This window comes from Ambystoma mexicanum, chromosome 1q (genome assembly GCF_040938575.1).
Source record: "Ambystoma mexicanum isolate Mex_15411 chromosome 1q, UKY_AmexF1_1, whole genome shotgun sequence".
Lineage (NCBI taxonomy): Eukaryota > Metazoa > Chordata > Amphibia > Caudata > Ambystomatidae > Ambystoma > Ambystoma mexicanum.
In genome coordinates, this window is record NC_090922.1 from 467,869,247 (window position 1) to 467,895,949 (window position 26,703).

General features: G+C 55.9%; 1 protein-coding gene across 1 annotated transcript in view; it reads right to left on the reverse strand.

Moving 5' to 3' along the window:
- LOC138528761 (uncharacterized) overlaps positions 1-26,703 on the reverse strand; it is an 870,897-nt gene that overhangs the window by 564,289 nt on the left and 279,905 nt on the right. The window contains exon 3 of the mRNA XM_069640654.1: positions 26,429-26,629. The gene's annotated coding sequence lies outside the window, so the exon portion shown is untranslated. The remainder of the gene's footprint in view (positions 1-26,428; positions 26,630-26,703) is intronic.

Sequence of the window (26,703 nt, forward strand, 5' to 3'; positions counted from 1 at the left end):
CCTTTGAATGCACATACATAGGGCGAGGGTCCGGTCTGGTTCGATCTGCTCTTCGGTCCTGCAACCTATGATCCAGTTCAACAACAAGGTCAATGAATTCTGAACAGTCTTTCGGGGGTTCACTACTTGTGCGAGAACATCCTTGAACTTTCCCCGCAACCTCAGATGAAATAACATGGTTCTCTTCTAAACTGGCCATTCTGCTTCAACTACGAGTCTATTGAACCTGGCTATGTATGTTAATAGGTCTTGATTCCCTTGGCGTAGGGACAGAGGTTCGTTGTCTAATGCCTGCCCATGAGTATGACAGGCGAACAGCTTTTCCATCTCCTGCTGAAAGCCCCTGAAGTCATGCAGCAAAGGATCATCTTGGGCCACAAAGGGTACAGACCAGTCCGTGGCGCTACCACTCAGGTGGGATAGCACAAAAGCGACCCGTGATTGGTCATTCGGAAAGGCCCCTGGCCTACAAAGGAAGTGCAGGCAGCACTGGTTCATGAACATTGCAAACCTCTTGGGATCCCCCGTAAATCATTCGGGCGGGGCCAAGGGAACTGCCCCAGGAAGGGTTATCTGAATGGGATTGGCTGATGGCGCTGGCATCGAGGGCACGCTTCCTGGCAATAGTGCATGCCCTGCTTGTGACTGGAGAAATTGCCGGCTTAAATCATCAGTGCGTTCTTTGGCTACTATCAGCTCTCTCCTCAGGGTGTTGGTCTCCTGCGTGGCTGCATGTACTTCGTAACGTAGCTGCTCCAACATGTGGGCTAACTGGTCGGTTTCTAACATTTCCATGACATCCTGGTGGATTTTGATGTGAGGTTAGGCTTTCGGTAACTACCAATTGTCTCTGTGTGCTTGAACCCCTTCTGCCCCGGGGTCCAACCCTTCCCTTTGATCCACAGCTCACCTTGTTTCCTTGGATAGTGTGCTCTCCGTCCTGCTTTCAGCGCAGCGGCCCGTTGATTGATGGAAGAGTCCGACAGGTAAGTATAATGAGTCTTTTGAACAGTTCTCTAACTTCGTTCCTTTCCTTCGTTAGATGATGGCCGGTGGCCGGGGATGTCGGCGTGCTGCTGAGATGAGTAGCGCTGAAGGTGAGTGAGAGCGCGATGCGCGATGCACCCCTTTTGTATTTGCATTGAACTGAGTTATTTTTCTGTGTCTTTTAGGTGCTGCAACGGTATGCGGCGCCTCTAGATGTTTCCACGCTAACCTGGAGTGTCTTTTCCCTCTTGCAGATGGATGAGAATTTCCGGAGACAGAGTTCCCCCAGAGCGGCTGGGATTCAGGTAAGCGTTTGACGCTCATACAGTATTTAAAAATAAGCAAAGATTTGCAGAATGCGTACTAATGCCTTTTTTCTGTTCTTTTCCCTTTTCCTTAGGAAGCGGTGTGCCGGGATGGGAATGACACCACGGAAGATGCCCGCAGAACAGAAGGAATGATGCATGATGGGCAGAAGCGCCGCAAGGTAAGGCTGTTCCTAACAGTGTTATTGTTCTTGCAGGAGCTGAGTGCAGAAGAAAGATGCAGGCCTACTGGAGACCGATCCGAACACGGTGAGTGTCACGCTGCAGGTGCAGAAAACACAAAGCATGTTTCTCAGCCTGGGTGTGGCTTAAATTGTCTATGGGTATCCCAGCTGTCTCTGGGCTGAACCATACCCAAAAGACTAGACCGCACATGAAGTTCTGGGAACGAATATGTGGGGGAATCCATCTTGTCCCCATCAATGCACTACAAGTCAAATCCCCAATGTTATCCTATGGGAGTGAGTGAGTGGTGCCACAAGCGCCAAGTCTGACCCCAAGTGGGTCTTTGGAGGGATGGAGAGGCCCTTGAGGGCCATGTAGGTGATCGTGGCCTGGCTCCAGCCTGACATCTTGGAGGGCTGGGGACATAAGGGGCAACAATGATGACACCACTGCCTGTCCTCAAGTAGGGGGGGGGGGTTGAGAGATAAAACAAAACAATTGTGAGTATTTTTAAGTTCATGGCACACTCTAGACCCAGTTGGGACATCCAATTACTGCCTGTCCTGATGGCTATTAGGTCTACACCATCTTCTGCAACAAGATGTCTCCATTTGAGCTCATGCCCGGACAAAAAGTGGTTTACCTCAGCATCTGCTCTACAGAACACAGGAGCAGACCCTGATAAATGCGTCCACTACTCATAAGTACATAGAACATTTAAGGAACACCTCCAGCACATTTTTGCTTATGCTCAGGGAAATTTAGAAAAGTTGACTGTAGGAATTAAGACCTATTATGATCTGAAGACCACCAAGAAAGAGTATGAAGTAGGGAACAAGGTTTACTTGTACAATTGTCAAAGGAATCAGGCCAAGGAGCGGAAATGTCTTCCATCTTGGTGTGGTGTCTTTGAAATTGTAGATAAACTATCACCTGTTGCCTTTAAGATCTGCATCTCAAAAGGAGAACAGACAGAAGAAAAATGGGTCCACATCAACCAGTTGAAAAGCTGTCATCCCAGACCAGCTTCATGACTGATTGAGGAGCCAAATGAAATTTGAGCAGATGAACCATCAGGGAATGAAAAGGAAGGATCAAAAAAATTGAATGGGAATTAAGAGACACAGACACAGACACACACACACACACTAATTTACTTTGTGCTCATTGAAAAGAAAAAGAAAATAAATAAATACGGTTTTGAGAAATGGTGAGAATGTCTTGTATTATAATTGTATGCTTAATTGTATGCTGTTGTTGTTTCGTTAATTATGTGTCCATCTTCTGCATAATAAGTAACCTTTTTTAGTTTCTATTGTTAGATAACTTACTTCCTTAATTTCCAGCCTGGAGGAAAGAGGGGAGTCCGGAGAGGACCCTAGGCACCCTGGAATGAAAGAATAAAGGTGGGTGCTGTGCAACACCCCAATCCATAGACGGAAGGGGAGACTCAGGTGCCCATTCCCTACTGAAGGAAGTTGAGCCGGATAGGCTCCAATAAAAACAAAAAATAAGAAAAAGAAAAGGGGACTTTGGATGAACCTCCACTCTGCCCTGCTCTTCCCCACCAAAGAATCCTGGAAGAACGGGGGTTGGGGGCATGTGGGGTATAATCAAAGGCTCCAAACCAATAGAACTGAAGGGCCATGTGAAAAAGGCCTACCTGTCATTACCAAAGGAAAAACAGCATTTTAATTTGCAAAGGTAGAAGAAATTCAAAGGTCCCCTTCACATCAAAAACAGGATTTTTAAACATTGGCACCAAAATAACTTTGAATGTGGATTTGAAAGTTATAGCAATACAAGGGAAAAATGTTCCCCTGCCAACATAAGGATGTCAGAGAAAAGACTATCAGGCCGATTCATGGAATAATTAGCGCGGCGCAAGTGGGCAAAAACGTGCGAATCGCAGTGGAATAGCGAAAATCGCAGTGCAAGTGCGAAAATCGCACGAAAAGCAGCGCACGTCGATTCATGGAAGTCCGTGCGCGAGAAAACCAGCGGATGTGCGATAAAAAGTGCGCCGCGCACGTTGGCGCACAGGCCATCTAACAGCGTGCGCCAGGTCACAGCAAAAATCGCACAGGCCACAGCGAAATTCGCACATAGCGCGGCGCACGCAACAAAAGTAGGCGGAACACGGGCGTAACACTCGGAATGGGGAACAACTTGCAAAAACGTGGGCGTCACGGGGGAAGTACAGGGCACAAGTGCGCGGAACGCCCACACGCTCGCCTACAACACGTATTCATGGAATAGAATAGGGCAAAAAAGCGCACGCTCAAACCATCGCACAGGCACAAACACGACCGCCACAAGAAAGCAGGCGGTAGCGTCTCTGCGGCTGTAAGAAATGTGCGCCAAAAGGTGCGCCAACAAATAGCACCCATATACTGCCATGATGAATGTCCTATACTGTGGCCCTCCTGGACAAATGACGTGCAAAGGGGTACCCACAAACACGGACACGCTGACAAAAAATACGTGTGCGTGTATACCGGGGTGCGCGGGAAGTCTCACACGCGATTTGGCCGGGTACGTGGATTTCAGGGGTGCGCGGGAAGTTCCACACGCAATTCCATCAGGGTAGGTGTATTTCAGGGGTGCGCGGGAAGTTCCACACGCGATTCCATCAGGGTACGTGTATTTCAGGGGTGCGCGGGAAGTCCCACACGCGATTCCAGCAGGGTACGTGTATTTCAGAGGTGCGCGGGAAGTTCCACACACGATTCCATCAGGGTACGTGTATTTCAGGGGTGCGCGGGAAGTCCCACACGCGATTACAGCAGGGTACGTGTATTTCAGGGGTGCGCTGGAAGTTCCACACGCGAATAGCCTGGGTGCGTGTATTTCAGGGGTGCGCGGGAAGTTCCACACGCGAATAGCCTGGGCGCGTGTATTTCAGGGGTGCGCGGGAAGTTCCACACGCGAATAGCCTGGGCGCGTGTATTTCAGGGGTGCGCGGGAAGTCCCACACGCGATTACAGCAGGGTACGTGTATTTCAGGGGTGCGCGGGAAGTCCCACACGCGATTCCATCAGGGTAGGTGTATTTCAGGGGTGCGCGGGAAGTTCCACACGCGATTCCATCAGGGTACGTGTATTTCAGGGGTGCGCGGGAAGTCCCACACGCGATTACAGCAGGGTATGTGTATTTCAGGGGTGCGCGGGAAGTTCCACATGCGATTCCATCAGGGTACGTGTATTTCAGGGGTGCGCAGGAAGTCCCAAACGCGATTACAGCAGGGTACGTGTATTTCAGGGGTGCGCGGGAAGTTCCACACGCGAATAGCCTGGGCGCGTGTATTTCAGGGGTGCGCGGGAAGTTCCACACGCGAATAGCCTGGGCGCGTGTATTTCAGGGGTGCGCGGGAAGTTCCACACGCGAATAGCCTGGGCGCGTGTATTTCAGGGATGCGCGGGAAGTCCCACCCGCGATTACAGCAGGGTACGTGTATTTCAGGGGTGCGCGGGAATTTCCACACGCGAATAGCCTGGGCGCGTGTATTTCAGGGGTGCGCGGGAAGTTCCACACGCGAATAGCCTGGGCGTGTGTATTTCAGGGGTGCGCGGGAAGTTCCACACGCGAATAGCCTGGGCGCGTGTATTTCAGGGGTGCGCGGAAAGTTCCACACGCGAATAGCCTGGGCGCGTGTATTTCAGGGGTGCGCGGGAAGTCCCACACGCGATTACAGCAGGGTACGTGTATTTCAGGGGTGTGCGGGAATTTCCACACGCGAATAGCCTGGGCGCGTGTATTTCAGGGGTGCGCAGGAAGTCCCACACGCGATTACAGCAGGGTACGTGTATTTCAGGGGTGCGCGGGAATTTCCACATGCGAATAGCCTGGGCGCGTGTATTTCAGGGGTGCGCGGGAATTATCACACGCGATTTGGCTTGGTACGTGTATTACAGGGGTGCGTGGGAAGTTACACACGTGATTAGGCTGGGTGGGTCCTCACAGGTGTTCCCTGTACACCCTCCACGGCCCCTGCAGGCGGCCCACAAAACAGGGGACTACCCTGCACACCTGCTCATGTCTCCCACCACCCCCACCCCCCACCATCCAGGGGCAGCCTCCACCAGGCCCCCACCCATGTCCAACCCATGTCTCCCACCACCCCCACCCCCCAGCACTGTAGGGCACCTGCCAGCAGGCCCCCACCCATGTCACCCACCACCCCCACCCCCCCAGCACTGTGGGGCACCTGCCAGCAGGCCCCCACCCATGTCACCCACCACCCCCACCCCCCAGCACTGTGGGGCACCTGCCAGCAGGCCCCCACCCATGTCACCCACCACCCCCACCCCCTGCCACCAGGGGCACCCTCCACCAGGCCCCCACTCATGTCTCCCACCACCCCCACCCCCCAGCAGTGCAGGGGCAGCCTCCACCAGGCCCCCACTCATGTCACCCACCACCCCCACCCGCCAGCACTGTGGGGCACCTGCCAGCAGGCCCCCACCCATGTCACCCACCACCCCCACCCCCCAGCCACCAGGGGCACCCTCCACCAGGCCCCCACCCATGTCACCCACCACCCCCACCCCCCCAGCCACCAGGGGCACCCTCCACCAGGCCCCCACCCATGTCACCCACCACCCCCACCCCCCAGCACTGTGGGGCACCTGCCAGCAGGCCCCCACCCATGTCACCCACCACCCCCACCCCCCAGCCACCAGGGGCACCCTCCACCAGGCCCCCACCCATCTCACCCACCACCCCCACCCCCCAGCCACCAGGGGCACCCTCCACCAGGCCCCCACCCATGTCACCCACCACCCCCACCCCCCAGCCACCAGGGGCAACCTCCACCAGGCCCCCACCCATGTCACCCACCACCCCCACCCCCCAGCACTGTGGGGCACCTGCCAGCAGGCCCCCACCCATGTCACCCACCATCCCCACCCCCCGCCACCAGGGGCACCCTCCACCAGGCCCCCACTCATGTCTCCCACCACCCCCACCCCCCAGCAGTGCAGGGGCAGCCTCCACCAGGCCCCCACTCATGTCACCAACCACCCCCACCCCCCAGCACTGTGGGGCACCTGCCAGCAGGCCCCCACCCATGTCACCCACCACCCCCACCCCCCAGCCACCAGGGGCACCCTCCACCAGGCCCCCACCCATGTCACCCACCACCCCCACCCCCCAGCCACCAGGGGCACCCTCCACCAGGCCCCCACCCATGTCACCCACCAACCCCACCCCCCAGCACTGTGGGGCACCTGCCAGCAGGCCCCCACCCATGTCACCCACCACCCCCACCCCCCAGCCACCAGGGGCACCCTCCACCAGGCCCCCACCCATGTCACCCACCACCCCCACCCCCCAGCCACCAGGGGCACCCTCCACCAGGCCCCCACCCATGTCACCCACCACCGCTACCCCCCAGCCACCAGGGGCAACCTCCACCAGGCCCCCACCCATGTCACCCACCACCCACACCCCCCAGCACTGTGGGGCACCTGCCAGCAGGCCCCCACCCATGTCACCCACCACCCCCACCCCCCCGCCACCAGGGGCACCCTCCACCAGGTCCCCACTCATGTCTCCCACCACCCCCCAGCAGTGCAGGGGCAGCCTCCAGCAGGCCCCCACTCATGTCACCCACCCCCCACCCCCCAGCACTGTGGGGCACCTGCCAGCAGGCCCCCACCCATGTCACCCACCACCCCCACCCCCCAGCCACCATGGGCACCCTCCACCAGGCCCCCACCCATGTCACCCACCACCCCCACCCCCCAGCCACCAGGGGCACCCTCCACCAGGCCCCCACCCATGTCACCCACCACCCCCACCCCCCAGCCACCAGGGGCAACCTCCACCAGGCCCCCACCCATGTCACCCACCACCCCCACCCCCCAGCACTGTGGGGCACCTGCCAGCAGGCCCCCACCCATGTCACCCACCACCCCCACCCCCCCGCCACCAGGGGCACCCTCCACCAGGCCCCCACTCATGTCTCCCACCACCCCCACCCCCCAGCAGTGCAGGGGCAGCCTCCAGCAGGCCCCCACTCATGTCACCCACCACCCCCACCCCCCAGCACTGTGGGGCACCTGCCAGCAGGCCCCCACCCATGTCACCCACTACCCCCCAGCCACCAGGGGCACCCTCCACCAGGCCCCCACCCATGTCACCCACCATCCCCACCCCCCAGCCACCAGGGGCACCCTCCACCAGGCCCCCACCCATGTCACCCACCACCCCCACCCCCCAGCACTGTGGGGCACCTGCCAGCAGGCCCCCACCCATGTCACCCACCACCCCCACCCCCCAGCAGTGCAGGGGCACCCACCACCAGGCCCCCACCCCTGTCCCCCTGCCCCCAGGTCCTGACGATACACAATCATGGCAGTAATGGGCAGCATACCCAGCACAAACACCCAGGCAAGGATTGCATCCACCCACATAGTGAATGCAATTACATGACACAACCCCAATGGCAAGTATGTAAATGAACACATGTCCGTCACACACACATACACAATGGCTGCAAGTGAATGTCAAAACCCATATCATGACATGTATGAAACCAAAGACAAAATAACACAAGTGGAAGTAAAAATAAAAAATGTATTAAAGATTAAAAATAAGTAAACAAATCAAACATACAACTATGTGGATAACAAAATAAATGGTCCATGTTGGAGAACAAAAGTAAAAATCAAAAAAAGAAAAAGGAATACAAAAACAAATGTTGACCAAAGCAATATCAAGTCGAAGGAAAAGAATGAAAAACCATTTCCACATGGTGAACACAATAATGAAAAAAAGAAAATGTTCCTTCAAAAAACAAACTAAATACAGGAATGTACCAGGGTCCATGAGCCCAACACCATAAAGGAAACCTACTACTACCTAATGAAAAAAATATATACAAAAAAGTGGCCATTGTCCGAGCGGTCCAAAATAATAAAAAAAAATAAAGGAAACCTAACACTAACTAACTATATAACTATGTACAAAGGCAGCGGGCAAGTCCTGCGGCTCACTTGTTGATGTTGCTGGCCAGGGCATCATCGAACTCCATGTCGATGTCCTGGAGGCGGGACTCTGTCCTGGCCCCGAGGTCTCGCAGGGATAACCCCATGTTCAGCTCAAACTCCCTGCGAGCTTCCTCGAGGCACTCAGCCCGCCTCAACGCCCGACGCATGGAGAACTCCGCCCTGACCATGGCGAGCCGCTCCTCTTCCGCCCGCTGCCGCTCCGCACCTATCCGCTGGACCAACTGCTCCCACACGGAAGACACCACCATCCCAGGGTTGCCCTGCTCTCCGGCCGATGCCTGCCCCTCTGATCTTGATGGCCCCGAGCCATGATGCCTCCCACGTCGAGCCCGCTGCTGCCTCCGACGCCACTGCCTCTGCCAGCACGACGGCATCCAGGCTGATGGAAACCACCAACGCCGTCGTGCACGTGCCCTGCCTGATGATGCTGTCACATCTTCCATCTGCTGGGGTCCAGTTGCTGTGTTGTCCACCCCTGCTGGACCTCCGACTCCCAACTGTGGCAGGGATGGGATCCCCACCGAGCTGGCTGCATTGGTCGGGCAGGTCCACAGGGGGCCCTGGTGGCATCTGGGCTGGAAGACGGCAAGGAGAACGACTGGTGGATAGCCTGCACAGAGGAGGAGAGGGCCGCCACATTGGCCAACACATGCAGGAAACCCCCGAACATGGCCGATCCCAATTGGGCCACGTCGGCACGGTGCACTTCGTGATGACGTGCGTGCTCCTCCCGGGAAGCACGCACGGCATCACGAATCACAGCCGTGCGCATCACGACCCCAATCAGGACCTTCTCCACACGGCCAGGGGTTCCCACGTCCGCAGGTGGAGGGGAGTCAGGTGACATGGACATCCCCTCTACCTGCGGACGGGCCTGGGACGGGGCATCCCTGCTGGTGCATGGTGGTGCACTCACTGGGTCAGGGACAGCGACATGCACAGGCCCCTCCACGGTGACCTGTGCTGCCTCCTGGCCCTGGACTGCACCACTTGCACCAGCAGGGATGCCCCCACCAGGCCCCATGTGTGCCCCAGTGGCGGCCTCCTCCTCCTCTGTGCAAACCACCAACCTGGATGGCTCCTCACCGTCTCCCACCGTAGCAGGCCCTTGTGGGGGCTCACCCACCCCTTCCGCTGCAGCCGTGGGGGCATCCCCGCCGCCTTGCTCCACAGCGCCGTCTCCGCCCTCTTCTTCACTAGCCGCTGCGTAGAGGGAGACAAAGAACACAAGCATCAGGGTACTGTACAATGGTCCCCTAGACAGGAAGCAATAGCAGATGACCACCACTGTCAAAGTACACTTCCATCATGTCCCTCCACAACACATGGGTCAGTCCAGGCAAAACACACACAGTAACAGGCATGCTGCATGCCATGGACATTTCCATGCATGTCCAATGGACTCTTGAAACATTCAATGATATGGAACTCACATGCATCATGGCTCATGCCTTTCACATGCACACACTTCACCTCAGTCACATCCATCTGGCCCCAAACACAACAAACACAGTGGATACAAGGGCAATTTGGCTGCTTCACTGAATCTGTGCATTGTCACACACATGTGTCATGCATCCATGGCATGCACAAGTCACAGACACGCAGGTCAGCCACACAGACATGGCTACCACATATGTACCTGGCATCAGCACCCATCCCTCACCCCCACCCATGTCCCGGTACAGAGACTGGCATGCTCTCATGTTCAAAATCTGCATAGGGGTCCCCATGCGGCATTTGAACACATGCAACAACCATGTGGGTCACACATCACTGGTTGCACATGCATTACCATGATGTCCATGCACACATACATGCATACATGGCCTATGGCACACATACAGGCAAGTATCATAGACCCAGCACACAGCAACATGCCCTGTGTCACACAGTAATGCTTGGACACTTACCGCTCAACTCCAAACGGGCCTCCCTCTCAAGGATCTGGGCGTGGAGCGCTGGGCGTACGCGTTCCAGGACCCTCATCTGGATGGAACTCATGCGGCCCCGGCCCCCCTCCACGAGGCGCCGGGCCTTCACAAGGGTCCTGGACCTCAATTCCTCCCAGCGCTTCTTGATCTTCTGGACGTTGCGGGTTGCCACCCCCTCCGCGTTGATGGCAACCACACAGTCGGCCCAGATCCTCTCCCGTCCATCCTTGCTGGCGCGGGACGATCCAAAGAGGGCATCATACTGCCCCAGGACATGCTCCACCAGGACACCAACTTCGGTGGCAGTGAAGCTGGTGCCCCTCTGCCCCTCTGGCCTGGGGTTGCCACTGGTGCCAGATGTGGAAGTGCCCGACATGGCAACCCCAGAGGCAGGTGTGGGTGGGCAACTGGGTCCTGGGGCTGGGCTGTGGAGCGATGTAATCCCAGTCGGAGTCTTCAGTTCCAGCAGGGGTGGACACAGCAACTGGACCCCTGCAGATGGCTGATGTGCAGGCACCAAATGGCAGGGCACGGTGGCAGCAGGCAGGCAGGCAGCAGCAGATGGCACGTGGGAGGCTGCTCGGGGCACGGGGGGCAGTAACTCGGCCTTCTGGGCAGGAGCGTGGTCTTCCGTGTGTTTTCGCGTGGCCAGCTTGATACGGAGTGATTTGGCACGTGAATATTCGGCACGTCAGCGTGAAATCCGAGGAAAGGCCCTTAGCGCGTAAGCGCGTAAGCACGCATACGCGATTCTATTGGTCCAGAGTCCCTCAGCGCGTAAGCGCATATGTGACGTGACCCGCACGGGTGTTCCCCACCCAGCACGTGATGATGGAGCACACATGTAAATACTGCACGTCAGAGTGTCATCGCGTGTAATTGGACAAAAGTGCGCGTACACGCGATTGGCCTATGTACGTGTATTTCAGGGGTGCGCGGGCACTTACACACGCAAGTACGTCAGCGCACCTGTATCCCGTTGTGCGTGTGAATTTCCACATGCTATTGGACTGGGAACTGGATTCCAGGGGTGCGCGGGTCACACGCTCGCCTAGAACACGCGCAAAGCATGAATTTGCGCACTTTAACAATAACAAGCCAGACGCAAGGATGAACATACCGTTCCTAGCAGCAGTGGCAGTGGGCTACCAAAGGAGGAGGAGGAGGATAGTCGGGGCCAGAATATTCACACCCAGAACCAGCCTTTTCGGGATGCCTGATGACCAGGTGTATGGAAGGTACAGGTTTCCACCACACATAATACTGGACCTGGTGAGTGAGTGGGAGGATGACCTCACATCACCCACCCTGTGCTCCCAAGCACTCAGCCCCCTGGAGAAGGTCCTCAATGTACTGCACTTCTTAGCCACTGGATCATTTCAACGGCCATAGTGGGTGGGGTGTCACAGGCCACCCAGTCACGCTGCCTACACCAGGTCTTGAACATCATCACTGCACGCCCATCAGTCCGCAGGCACATATACCTGCCCAGAACACCTGCAGAAAGGCATGCTGCCGCCCTGGATTTTTACGGTGTGGCACGATTCCCCAAAGTGCTAGGTGCCATCGACTGCACCCATGTGGCTCTACGTCCCCCCAGGGCATCTGAGCACATCTATAGGAACTGCAAGCACTGGCATTCCATCAACGTGCAGGTAGTATGTAATGCCAAGGGAATCATCACCTCAGTATATGCCAACTATCCCGGCTCCACCCACGACAGCTTCATTTACAGAATGTCCACCCTATGCCGGGACCTAGATGCTGGGCGGCATGGCGATACATGGCTGCTTGGTGAGTATGTATGCCACTGCACATGCATGCATGTTGGATACTGAGCAAGGTCACAACCCCACCAATGATACCAATCACCACCTCCACAGGGGACAGTGCCTACCCTCTCAGCCCCCACATGATGACGCCAATTCGGAACCCCACCACGCCACCCGAGGTAAGATATAACACAGCCCACATTACAACCCGGGGCATAGTGGAGCGCACATTCGGAGTGCTAAAGTCACGCTTTCGCTCCCTTGACCGTTGTGGCGGGCAGCTGTTATACGCTCCCCCAGTAGTGTGCAGGATCATAGTGGCAGCATGTGTCCTGCACAACGTTGCAACACGCCGGGGCCTGGCCGTGGACATGGTGGTGGCCCCACATCCCCAACCACATGCACAGCCGCTGCGCATGGGAGGGGAAAGGGCACGGGGGAGGCAGCCCGTACACAGCTAGTGGCTAATTACTTCACATAGTAATCACACCCCTGTGGACTGCACACTGGCCTGGCACATTCCATCTGACAGTCAATGATGACTCAACCTGACACTGATCCTGAATGTCTGGAGATTCAACCGTGAAAAGCATATCAGCCTGAGATTGTTCACCTGGAAGTGTTACAATGTGTGCATCCCTACCCACACACACCACCAATGCAGTGTTGTGAAGAAACACATTCAAGCAGCTAAAATGAATACCCACTTGCTAAATGCAACAAGAGGACAGTGCCATGTCACCCAACCCATCCCCAGCACCGCCACACAACACACCGTGCCATGTCATGCTATGTGCAGGTAAACAAAGTAATCCCCACAACATGACAAGTGTTGCGATGTACAGTGTCCCCAATTGAAACTTGCTACACCTGAAATACTCACTGTAATGCAGGACCAACAACAAACTTGAGCAGGTACTACCATTGACATGACTTCACTAATGTGATAAATCAGTAGTCTCACCACCTGGAAATGCCTGCACTCCCACCACTTCCAACTGAACAGTGTTGGCGCCATGTAGAGTTGTAGGTGCACTGCTGCCAACAAGGACCCCATCTCCAGACTAGAGGGCCTTGTGTAGACATGAGGTAGGGACCTGCAAATTGGGAGGCAGACACAGATGATGAGTTACACATCAATGCAACATGCAGTGTACAACACAACAGCAATATGCACTAGGAATGTATACACAGTATTGACTAGACTACCCACACATGTAGTGGGAGTCCAATGTCACCATGTACTTCAATGTCACTTGGGCACACCCTTTGCAAGCCCATGGAAACGGGAAGCAGGAGGGGTGTGTGTGACTCAAACCCAGGCATCTGAACCTAATACATGACAAGCCTGCATGTGCCCAGCCACAATGCAGCGTATGCCCACAGGAACCACGGAAGCCGACAAATTGTCCCAAAAAAATTGGGAAAAATATAAAATTAAAAATAAAAATAAAAATATAAATAAAAAAAAAATAAAAAATGGCCATTAAAGGTCCCGGGGGGGTTGGGGAGGCCACCCAGGAGGTCCAAGGTCAGGGTGCACACCAAAACCCACCTGTGTGGATCCTGGGAAAAAAAACACCTCCATGGGCTCATGGCCCACACGGCTACCCTATTGTGGGAGTATCACTGCTGTCGCTATTATCACCCTGTGCAGCTGCATCCGGAGGTGGTTGCACTATGGGAGGCAGCCCACGCAAGGCCCTACTCTGTTCCTCCATGGCTGCAAGCATGCGGGTGTGGTAGGTCTCGTTCTGGAGGATGAGGGTGCGGAGGTCCCCATGCAACAACTCACGGGATGCCCTGACCTCCGCCCTCGTTGCTTGCATCTCAGCTGAGAGCGTACGGGTGAGACGCTCCAGCTGCTGTTCTGTCCTTTGGTGTGTTGAAGCCTCAAGCTCAACAAGAGTTGTCCTGAGTTGATGTAGCTCCTGACTCAGGGCTTCCCTGTGGCCCTGGGACTCTATGGAGATGGCCTCCTGCAGAGTCGCCAGTGCCGCCCGCCTGTCCCTGTTGGACGCCAACATGTCCTCCCTGTGTGACTGGCAGATGGAGTTGGTTGCCTGCTCTAGTCGCTCCATCAGCCTTTCAGGGGGGACAATGGAAGTGGCCACCCTATCCATGGCCTGAGCCATCATCTCGGATGATGCTGCCTGTTGGGTTGCCATACCGTAAATGGATTGCTCCCATGCGGTATTGCCAGGTGGCGTATGGCCACCACGTCGGCGGGCACCACACCTGTCTGGGGCAAGGCGGACTGCGCCTTGCTGTGCCGGCACTGCCTGAGGCTGCAGGACTGCATTCCCCCTCTGATCTGCTGGCCCAGGAACAGGATCAGATGTCGCGGAGTGTGACCCTGCATCCGTAACCACCAAAGGCCTAGCTGCCAACACTGACATCCCCATTGAGGGTTCTGACCCTGGTGCAGGTGGGTGGGACAGAACAGAATCCCTCCCTGGAACACTCACCTGCGACGGCACGTAGGTCTCATCATCCGAGTCAACAGCTGAGTACAGCTCGGGGGAGGTGCAGCCAGAGACACCCCTTGAGAGCAAGACCTGCAGCACTTGTGGGTTCTCACCCACCAGCACATCACGTCCCTCACTGGTGGTTGGTCGGCCCTCGGACCCCTCCTGGCTCTGCACCATCTCCACAACCCCAGCAGTATCAGGTGCGTCTTCCCCTGCAATGACATAATGACAAAGAAATGGAAACACGCATTAGCACCATGGCACACAATGAGGGCTGAGAAGCAAGAGAACCAGTACTTGATTGACACATGTCCCACATGACTAAGACCCTCCCATGCATGCACCCTCACTGCGTATGAAGGGCAGGCAAATGGCACACACTCATGACACAAAGATGGAAGATGAACACATTTTCTGCATGCTGCCTGGCAGTGGCATCACACATTGGCCTGTGATTGCCAGGTGACACACACATGCCATCACACAGCTGGCATGTACCATTGCTATTGAGTGTAGATGGAGAGGAGGGCAGCACTTATTCATTCAGTCCAGTTCCCGCATGCAATAGCTTTTCTAATTCAAACAGGTCTGATTTTTCACCTGGAGCTGCCAGTCCAATATGGTCCAATTGCACAGGGACATGTGTGAACATATGATATCCAGGTAACAAAGTCACTCCACTTTACCATAGCCATGCCAGACATGTGACCAGAGGACTGAGGAATGCCTAGTATAAGTGGTGGAATGCAAACAATCTGTCTGATTGAACATAGAAAAATAAGCAACAATGTTGTGGCAAGGTGACACTACAAGGGCAACTGGGGTGCTGTTGGGCTAGATGTCTACTGTTGGCAGAAGGGATACTGCAATGGCCAAATGCAGCTGCGCAGGATGTATTGCATGAATCACATGGCTGACCCATACGACTCAGGCGCATACACTCTCACCTGGCACACAAACAGATGCCCTCACACACACACCATGCACATGGATGACACACACATGCATGTGCACTCACCGGACAATGCCTCGTAATCAGGCAGATCTCCCACGCCTTGGATCTGTTCCTCCGTGACGTAGGTCCCAGCGACTGACTCATGTGGAGTGAGTTCCATGTCTAATACTGGAGACCCACCTCCAGTCACTAGAGTTGCGGCATGGCTTGAGGCCAGCTTCTTCTTTGCCCTGCGCTTTAGGTCATTCCAGCGCTTATAGCAATCATTGGCTGTGCGCCTCACGATTCCAAGGGCACTTACGATGTCCGCAACGGTCTGCCAGTGTGCCTGGCGTTGTGCAGGTGTGGTCTTGGATCCTGCAACAATGACCATCTCGTTATCATGTCCGGACACATACTCGACAAGTGCATTCAGTTCGTCATCCGTGAAGCTGGGCTTCCTGGACGGGCCGGACTGTGTAGCCGTGTCTGGGGCATCAGCCTGTGCCGGACGAGCACTCTTCCTCTTCCGCTTGGAAGGTGGTGGTGATCCTGAGTGTCCTGCGCCGCTCTGGACACTAGGGGCAGGAGCCCTGGTGGGCTCTGTATCAGGTGTGTGGGATTGCACACTCAGCATGGGAGTTGGTGCAGGCATTGGCTCTAGTGTAATGGTGTCAGGGGGAATGTCAGCAGGATGGACTAGGACCGACACTGTCCTGGCTGGGTGTGTGAGAGCTGGGGTGGATGGAGCCGCAGCTGCCCCTGCAGCCTCTCCGCCCTGCCTCCTTGGGGCAGCAGATGACCTTGCTGCCCCAGATCCACGTGGCATGATGGCATCAACGTGCACCAGCACACGTGTCGTTGCCCTGCTGACCTGGACGTCAGCCATGGAGTCAGCCAGGTCTGGTGCCACAATGGGCTGGTCCAACAAGGGCTGAGCATGGATGGTGCCAGCCACATCAGCCTCAACGGGAGGGGGGGAGGGGGGAAGGGGGGGGATTATGGGTGCCCTTGACTGGTCCTCCACATTTGGGGGGACAGGCTCACCCTGCAAGTTACGACCACGTCCCCTACCGGATCCACCACGGCCACCACTTGTGGCTCTTCCACCTTTGCCACCCTTACGGAATCCTCGCCTCCCAGCCATGGCACTGATATTAATGTGCGTATGGGAGTGGATGTAGACTATTGTCCTGGGCAATTGGGGGTCAAAGGGGTTGGGTACCAGATGGTAATTGTACCCTAGTGCTCTAGCAAGGCTGAATGTAACCCCTGGGGAAAGATGACGGGTCACGCAACGCACAGGAGGCCCAAAAAAGGGAGATGACGTGCACGCAACCCCTCCTAGACCACGTGTGCAGAAAGAAAAACCTGCACTACGCTGTGGCACCCAGTAACACAAGAATGAACGTATGCGTGTCACACGCCGCCTAGAATGACCTCTGAAGGGGTAGGCTACACACGGGGCAAGCACAGAAGTTAGATACGTGCGTGACTCACCGTCTGCCAGGTAAAAGAGCGTGAAAAATGAGCGCGTTTGGTTGGCAACACCCCCGCCAAAAGAAGATTTGTACGCTGTCTGAGGAGACAGGAAACAGTAGAAGGGGACACTGTTTGAGGGAACAGGCCCAGGTAAACCAGTACAAGAGAAAAAAGAGAAAAAGCTGTCAGAGGTAACAGGGAGTACGAACTGGAAACGCCCTGAAGTAAATCGCGTGTGAAACGACAAGAAGTACAGAATTCACCCACTCGCTCTCCACGAAAAGCACGTACAAGGAAATGGTGTTCTACACGTACCTTATATACAGGCCCACACGTACAGCGTCACTTACGCGGCGTGTACGTGCTAGGGCCATTGCCACCAATCACACGCTTTGTCACTTCTGCGTGTAGGTCCTTTTTCACCAATCACACGCTTTGTCACTTCTGCGTGTAGGTCCTTTTTCACCAATCACACGCTTTGTCACTTCTGCGTGTAGGTCCATTTTCAACTAGCAGTGCACTAGTTTTGACACTGGGACGTGTCACGCAACATTTTCCTACGCGTGCACGTCGATTTACACACAGACGTGTTTGATTTTCGCGTGCAAAATCACTCGTATAAAGCTGGCCACGCGTTCACACACGGAAGACCACGCTCCTGCCCAGGGGGCCAAATTACTGCCCCCCAGAGCCCTGAGCACGCTCCCACCTGCCATCTGCTGCTGCCTGACTGCCTGCTGGCCACGTGCCCTGCCATTTGCTGCCTGCACATCAGCCAGGGGTACTGTTGCTGTGACCACCCCTGCTGGAACCAAAGGCTACCGACTGCTTTTCCGTCGCCCCACAGCCCTGCCCCAGGACCCAGTTGCCCACCCACTCCTGCCTCTGGGGTTGCCATGTCGGCCACTACAACAGGTGGCACCAGTGCCAACCCCCGGCCAAGGAGGTAGAGGGGCACCAGCTTCAGTGCCAGGGAAGTTGGTGTCGTGGTGGAGGCTGCCCCTGCACTGCTGGGGGGTGGGGGTGCAAGGGGACAGGAGTGGGGGCCTGGTGGAGGCTGCTCCTGCACTGCTGGGGGGTGGGGGTGGTGGGAGACATGGGTGGGGGCCTGGTGGAGGGTGCCCCTGCACTGCTGGGGGTGGGGGTGGTGGGAGACATGGGTGGGGGCCTGGTGGAGGCTGCCCCTGGTGGCTGGGGGGTGGGGGTGCAAGGGGACATGAGTGGGGGCCTGGTAGAGGCTGCCCCTGCACTGCTGGGGGGTGGGGGTGGTGGGAGACATGGGTGGGGGCCTGGTGGAGGCTGCCCCTGCACTGCTGGGGGTGAGGGGGTGGGAGACATGGGTGGGGGCCTGGTGGAGGCTGCCCCTGGTTGCTGGGGGGTGGGGGTGCAAGGGGACATGAGTGGGGGCCTGGTGGAGGCTGCCCCTGCACTGCTGGGGGGTGGGGGTGGTGGGAGACATGGGTGGGGGCCTGGTGGAGGCTGCCCCTGCACTGCTGGGGGGTGGGGTGGTGGGAGACATGGGTGGGGGCCTGGTGGAGGCTGCCCCTGCACTGCTGGGGGGTGGGGGTGGTGGGAGACATGGGTGGGGGCCTGGTGGAGGGTGCCCCTGGTGGCTGGGGGGTGGGGGTGGTGGGAGACATGGGTTGGACATGGGTGGGGGCCTGGTGGAGGCTGCCCCTGCACTGCTGGGGGGTGGGGGTGGTGGGAGACATGGGTGGGGGCCTGGTGGAGGCTGCCCCTGCACTGCTGGGGGGTGGGGGTGGTGGGAGACATGGGTGGGGGCCTGGTGGAGGCTGCCCCTGCACTGCTGGGGGGTGGGGGTGGTGGGAGACATGGGTGGGGGCCTGGTGGAGGATGCCCCTGGTTGCTGGGGGGTGGGGGTGCAAGGGGACATGAGTGGGGGCCTGGTGGAGGCTGCCCCTGGTTGCTGGGGGGTGGGGGTGCAAGGGGACATGAGTGGGGGCCTGGCGGAGGCTGCCCCTGCACTGCTGGGGGGTGGGGGTGGTGGGAGACATGGGTGGGGGCCTGGTGGAGGCTGCCCCTGCACTGCTGGGGGGTGGGGTGGTGGGAGACATGGATGGGGGCCTGGTGGAGGCTGCCCCTGCACTGCTGGGGGGTGGGGGTGGTGGGGGACATGGGTGGGGGCCTGGTGGAGGGTGCCCCTGGTGGCTGGGGGGTGGGGGTGGTGGGAGACATGGGTTGGACATGGGTGGGGGCCTGGTGGAGGCTGCCCCTGCACTGCTGGGGGGTGGGGGTGGTGGGAGACATGGGTGGGGGCCTGGTGGAGGCTGCCCCTGCACTGCTGGGGGGTGGGGGTGGTGGAAGACATGGGTGGGTGCCTGGTGGAGGCTGCCCCTGCACTGCTGGGGGGTGGGGGTGGTGGGAGACATGGGTGGGGGCCTGGTGGAGGCTGCCCCTGGTAGCTGGGGGGTGGGGGTGCAAGGGGACATGAGTGGGGGCCTGGTGGAGGCTGCCCCTGGTTGCTGGGGGTGGGGGTGCAAGGGGACATGAGTGGGGGCCTGCTGGAGGCTGCCCCTGCACTGCAGGGGGGTGGGGGTGGTGGGAGACATGGGTGGGGGCCTGGTGGAGGCTGCCCCTGCACTGCTGGGGGGTGGGGGTTGGTGGGAGACATGGGTGGGGGCCTGGCGGAGGCTGCCCCTGCACTGCTGGGGGGTGGGGGTGGTGGGAGACATGGGTGGGAGCCTGGTGGAGGGTGCCCCTGGTGGCTGGGGGGTGGGGGTGGTGGGAGACATGGGTTGGACATGGGTGGGGGCCTGGTGGAGGCTGCCCCTGCACTGCTGGGGGGTGGGGGTGGTGGGAGACATGGGTGGGGGCCTGGTGGAGGCTGCCCCTGCACTGCTGGGGGGTGGGGGTGGTGGGAGACATGGGTGGGGGCGTGGTGGAGGCTGCCCCTGGTGGCTGGGGGGTGGGGGTGGTGGGAGACATGGGTTGGACATGGGTGGGGGCCTGGTGGAGGCTGCCCCTGCACTGCTGGGGGGTGGGGGTGGTGGGAGACATGGGTGGGGGCCTGGTGGAGGCTGCCCCTGCACTGCTGGGGGGTGGGGGTGGTGGGAGACATGGGTGGGGGCCTGGTGGAGGCTGCCCCTGCACTGCTGGGGGGTGGGGGTGGTGGGAGACATGGGTGGGGGCCTGGTGGAGGGTGCCCCTGGTGGCTGGGGGGTGGGGGTGGTGGGAGACATGGGTTGGACATGGGTGGGGGCCTGGTGGAGGCTGCCCCTGCACTGCTGGGGGGTGGGGGTGGTGGGAGACATGGGTGGGGGCCTGGTGGAGGCTGCCCCTGCACTGCTGGGGGGTGGGGGTGATGGGAGACATGGGTGGGGGCCTGGTGGAGGCTGCCCCTGCACTGCTGGGGGGTGGGGGTGGTGGGAGAAATGGGTGGGGGCCTGGTGGAGGCTGCCCCTGGTTGCTGGGGGGTGGGGGTGCAAGGGGACATGAGTGGGGGCCTGGTGGAGGCTGCCCCTGGTTGCTGGGGGGTGGGGGTGCAAGGGGACATGAGTGGGGGCATGGTGGAGGCTGCCCCTGCACTGCTGGGGGGTGGGGGTGGTGGGAGACATGGGTGGGGGCCTGGTGGAGGCTGCCCCTGCACTGCTGGGGGGTGTGGGTGGTGGGAGACATGGGTGGGGGCCTGGTGGAGGGTGCCCCTGGTGGCTGGGGGGTGGGGGTGGTGGGAGACATGGGTTGGACATGGGTGGGGGCCTGGTGGAGGCTGCCCCTGCACTGCTGGGGGGTGGGGGTGGTGGGAGACATGGGTGGGGGCCTGGTGGAGGCTGCCCCTGCACTGCTGGGGGGTGGGGGTGGTGGGAGACATGGGTGGGGGCCTGGTGGAGGCTGCCCCTGCACTGCTGGGGGGTGGGGGTGGTGGGAGACATGGGTGGGGGCCTGGTGGAGGCTGCCCCTGGTTGCTGGGGGGTGGGGGTGCAAGGGGACATGAGTGGGGGCCTGGTGGAGGCTGCCCCTGGTTGCTGGGGGGTGGGGGTGCAAGGGGACATGAGTGGGGGCCTGGTGGAGGCTGCCCCTGCACTGCTGGGGGGTGGGGGTGGTGGGAGACATGGGTGGAGGCCTGGTGGAGGCTGCCCCTGCACTGCTGGGGGGTGGGGGTGGTGGGAGACATGGGTGGGGGCCTGGTGGAGGGTGCCCCTGGTGGCTGGGGGGTGGGGGTGGTGGGAGACATGGGTTGGACATGGGTGGGGGGCTGGTGGAGGCTGCACTGCTGGGGGGTGGGGGTGGTGGGAGACATGGGTGGGGGCCTGGTGGAGGCTGCCCCTTGTTGCTGGGGGGTGGGGGTGCAAGGGGACATGAGCAGGTGTGCAGGGTAGTCCCCTGTTTTGTGGGCTGCCTGCAGGGGCCGTGGAGGGTGTACAGGGAACACCTGTGAGGACCCACCCAGCCTAATCGCGTGTATAACTTCCCACGCACCCCTGTAATGCACGTACCCAGCCAAATCGCGTGTGATAATTCCCGCGCACCCCTGTAATACACGTACCTGGCCAAATCGCGTGTGATAATTCCCGCGCACCCCTGTTATACACGTACCCAGACAAATTGCGTGTAGAACTTCCCGTGTACCCCTGTAATACACGTACCCAGCCAAATCGCGTTTGATAATTCCTGCGTACCCCTGTAATACACGTGCCCTGGCTAATCGTGTGTGAGACTTCACGCGTACCCCTGTAATACACGTACCCTGGGCAATCGCGTGTAAAACTGCCCGCGTACCCCTGTAATACACGTACTCTGGCTAATCGCGTGTAAAACTTCCCCCGTACCCCTGATATGAACGTTACCCGCTTTGCGTTCCTTGTTTGGCAGCCCTGTAAACTGGTCCAGGGTTAGCGCAGCCCTTTGCGATGATTTAGCGATTTTGATGGCTTTTCCTTGCGCGAGGGCGTTCTTGGGGGCGTTAATGGTGCAGCTGCAGGGTCGCTGCGATACTCTGCGCCACGGCTGGTTTGGGAGCCTACAATCCATGAATACGCTGTGCGCGGAAATCGGTTTTAGCGCACGTGCCTGGCGCAGACAATCGCACGCGGACACTCTGCGCCAGCCGCTTGCGACACTTTTCTGCGAAAATCTATGAATTACCCTGATGGTGTGTGTGTTGAGAGTAATGTAATTAGGCTTCACATATAAAATACCAGAAAACATTTGAAAATAAAAGCCCACTTTGTTGCCATGAAAAGTTCCTGTAGGCCAGAGGCAGACTATAGGGACTCATTACAACCCTGGCGGTAGCTGTGCTTGTACAACAGGCATGGCTGCCGCCAGAGTTGCATTTTTTCCGGCAGCCAGAAATGGGCAATTACCGGGTCTTTACGGCCTTGCTGGACCTGGTATCTGCCCATTCCTGGGCGCCAGAAAAAAACTATTCCCCATTCCCATTGAGCCCACTAGTGCTGTGCTCGCGTGTGCCTTTTTCATTCCGCCAGGTCAGGAATGAAAGCACAACTCAGAGTTTGCCGTTCTGGATACAATAGTGCCGGTAAGCTTACCGGTACCGTTGTATCCGGACTGGCAAACTCGTAATGAGGCCCTACATGGGTGTATTTCTGCAGTGGAAATCCAGAGAAAGCTAAAACAAAAATGTAATCCAAGTGCAGACTGGAAAAGCAACATCACATTACTGGTTGAGAAATCAATGCAGCATTTTGACTGAAAATGCCACCCATCAAAAGGTGTTGCACTGTGCCGATTCAGACTCACTTTTCAGCAGAAAAATGAATCAGCAGATAATTAAAAGTGTATTTTATTAATGACTGAAAGAAACACCCCTGTACTTTCAGCGCAAAAGCAATATTAACACTGAAAACACACTGTATGTCAAAGAATTAAGGCTGATGTTAGAAAATGCAATATGTGATTTCCTTTCAGCTAAAGACAAAGGGTGGGCCCCCGGGTAAAATTCACAAAGGATTTACCCACTGAAAGCCTGGATTGCATCTCAACTGTTTAAATCTGCAATAAAATGTGGCCCGAAGGGGGTCGAAAACCAAGTTTCCATAGGCCTGCTGTCTCCGAGAGAAGTTCTGAGCAGGCCAAATGTTCTAGCTAGTGCATGACAGAAATGTGGGGAGGGCGATCTCTGTGTTGCCAAGCCCCCAGGTTTTACGAGCAGCAGCTACCAACTTCAAACAACAAAGAGGATAATAAAAGAAAAGAAACCCTGGTCACAGGCTGGCCAAGAGAGAAAAATGGCCGGAACGAAGGGAACCTCATATTTGCACATATGAAGATTCATTTTGTTTAAATGAAATGCCACAATTGTTGCATTTTCCCAAACACCACAAGTCACACTGATTACATGTATGTTTCATTTTTTAGCTAATTTCCAGGTGATTTTGTTGATATAAAATTTCTTCATCTGCGACTGAGGGGATTGTAATGGTGAGCTAACAGGTGTTCCTGGCAGGTCTGAACATGTGCCGGATTTTAAAGTTGGCAGACTGATGGGGGTAAAATGAGGTATTTGGAAAATAAATTGCATGTTTCTAATGATTATGTTTTTTGTAAAAACGGGGGCAAATTGCCAGATGGCCATGTAACATGGTGCGGTCCCGGATGTTGTTATATTAAATTGCCCATGATTAAATGAAGCGGAATATATATATTTTATGGCAGTTACTAGTAAATCACAAAGTTTTTGACACATAATTAGATTTATGCCTAAATTTGACATGAGAACAAAAGGAATTTCAAAGGGAAGTTGCCAGACATCTGTGCAGACTCCTAAACCAATCCTTAAAGAGAGGCTGGATTTGGGAGGAGAGAGAAGGGTAACTGTCTAATCCTATTTGCGAGAACTCTTGCAGGGCACTCCCCAAGACTGAAGACTTGATGGAGTCATCACTGCTATATAAAGTGGTTGCACTATGAGAGAAGGGGAGAGCTGCTGAAACGTACCATCTGGCAGCTGCCAGGAAACACTAAAAGTAGATTTTGCTGCAATTGCCTCTGGGTGTAGCTGTCTATTGTTGCTGTCTCTTGCTGGGGAGGCCTAAACGCTGACTGGACTATATGGTGAAGAGCTGGGGACCACCCTTCAGAGTGGAGTGACCAGACCCCTGCCCTGTCCTAAAAGAGGTTCCTGGGATGCAGCTGCCTTTCCTGAACCTTAAACAGAGGCTCTCTCTGTTTAAAGTAGAACTGAGCCCTGGGAGAACAAAAATTGGGGGAATCTGGTTGCCTTAAATCCTTTCCCTTTATAGTGGGTGGAGTGTAGAACTGTGTAGACCCTTAGCCTATGCCAATTTAACTATAAATATTAATTTAATGAATTCCCCTTGGCAGAACACCACAGGGGGATTTTAGATAACATTTGAAAATAACAAAGCTCATTCCCGGTGTGTGCTGAAAACTACAGACTGTCATTTAATTAGGTGATCCTATTTGTCATGTTCATGCGGACTTCTTTAGGAAGAGGCTTGTCTTTGTCCCTAAACTAAAATAAATCCCTAAACTGCCAGCTTCCCCCAACAGAGCCCTTTAAGTGGATGGGGGTCTGAAATCTGAAATTCTCAAATCATCCTAATTTTTACTATCAAGCTTCCCCAACACCGGAGGGGGTGGGGGTGTGAAATTCTGAATTCCCAATTCATTCAAAATTTTCTGCCGGACTTCCCCAACACAGACCAAAGTCAGGTAGGGGTCTAAAAATCTCATACATATGAGTGTCCTCCCCCCGCTTCTTCTCCTCACCCGAGTCCTCAGAGGTACCTTCGGTGACTTTTGACTTCTTCTTGCCGGTCTTCATGGGTTTCTCTGCCTTGTGGTCCTTCTTTTTGAAGAGGTAAGGGCGTGCTCCCCCTGAGGCCACCTTGACTTGGTAAAGGATCCCCAGGCAAGAGGAACCCCAGGGAGCATGCCCCTTTCAGGGAAAAAGTCTTTTGGCTGAAAATCCCTGTGATGGTTGTTTCCAATGTACTGGGTCCCAGTAAAGCGTTAGACTTGTAAATGGTGGGGATAGTCCACTGATGGAGTATCAGTGCAGCCGATTTGAGAAGAAAGCAACATCCACTGGTATCGTCCCAACGCTGCCGAGCAGGAGAACGCTGTATCCACTGGTATGGTATCCGCGTAGCCAAGCAGCAGAATTCTGTGTTCGCTGGGAAGGGTTTCCGTGCAGCCAGAGTTGAAGATAGCTACCAAGAAGAACCAGAGATGAGGATTCTAGTCTATCCTTCTGTGTCCCCTACAACCTGCACATCACAGAAGACATGAGAGGGGCTCTGTGCAGCAGGATAGAAACAGCAGAAAGGGATACCAGTGAAGTGTAAACAAGGAGAGACCCAGGTGGGGGGAAAACAAAGAGAGAGAGAGAGAGAGATCAGGGAGAAAACGAGTGGGTGGCACAGGACAGGGAAAATGCTATGAGACAAGGAGGGTCAAAGAAGGAAGGGGAGACAAAAACAGGGCAAAGGCACAAGCGTATAACCAGAGCGAAGAATCAATGAGGTTGCAACGCGCAGGGCCAACAGCCGTATGGGGAAATATACAGCGGAGGCCATCTTGGAAGCAACAACTAGACCGTGTCTAGTAAAAATGAGTAGTGAATGACGGCCATTAGAGGAACCGCCATTGATGACAATAAACTGTCACACCAGGTTTCCCATCTTGATTGAATTGATAATAAAGTAGTATTTTACCATATTATTTTAGCCTGTCTGGTTATTTGGGCTTTAGATAATTTATTGTGGTTATCCCATTCGGCACTTGGAATGCTCCAGGCGCTATTACACAGATTATTTACATGTTTCAAATTAATCTCATCCACTGATCATTTCCATGTACCCTCCTTCCAAAACTCCCATAATGCTTTTCACTTTCTATGTTAAAAACCATTTACTCGGACAACCACCAACATGCTGCCCATTCTCTAGAGCACACCTCTTTCATTCCAACCACAGTTTCTCAATCTCCACAATATGCGGTAAAATAAAAATCCACTTTTAATCACCATCAAAAGTTCATCACTTTATACACCTAGCGCCAGTACAAAATATATGTATAAGCTAGAAATAAACCCCAAAACAAATATGCACAACAATTTCTAAGAGAGTCTTTTTTACTCTCTCTGATAAAGGTAGCTCATCTCCATTTCACCCAATTTTTCAGAGTAAAACACATCCTTCATTGGCATTGCCACAGGAATCTCTCATTGTAATATTCTGTTCTGGGGTGTGATGTGTTTTCTTCTATCGCCTTGACAATATGTAAACAAGGTATCTCTTCTCCCTAAACAAAATCCTGTTACCCCCACTTATATTTTCACAGTACATGCAATACACCCTCTCCCCCCAGTTCTGTTTCTTGCACAATGCATACTTTACCATCATTTATGAGGCTGGCTCTTCCTTCAGATCTGCTGTCTGCACTGTGCTGCAGAGCACAGAAAGGAAACATCACCAGACGGTTGCTTTGATAAATGGGGTCAGACTGCACGCCTTCACTTGCCTCTCATCCAGCTCTGCAAGATCTCTGTGCCCCTAAGGGCAGCACATCAGAAGATTGCAGGCTATTGTCGTTGTAATCTGCAAAAGATGAAACGTCCCTCCGTGGTCACCATATGTAAAGATAAGGTCATTTCTCAAACATAACCCAATGC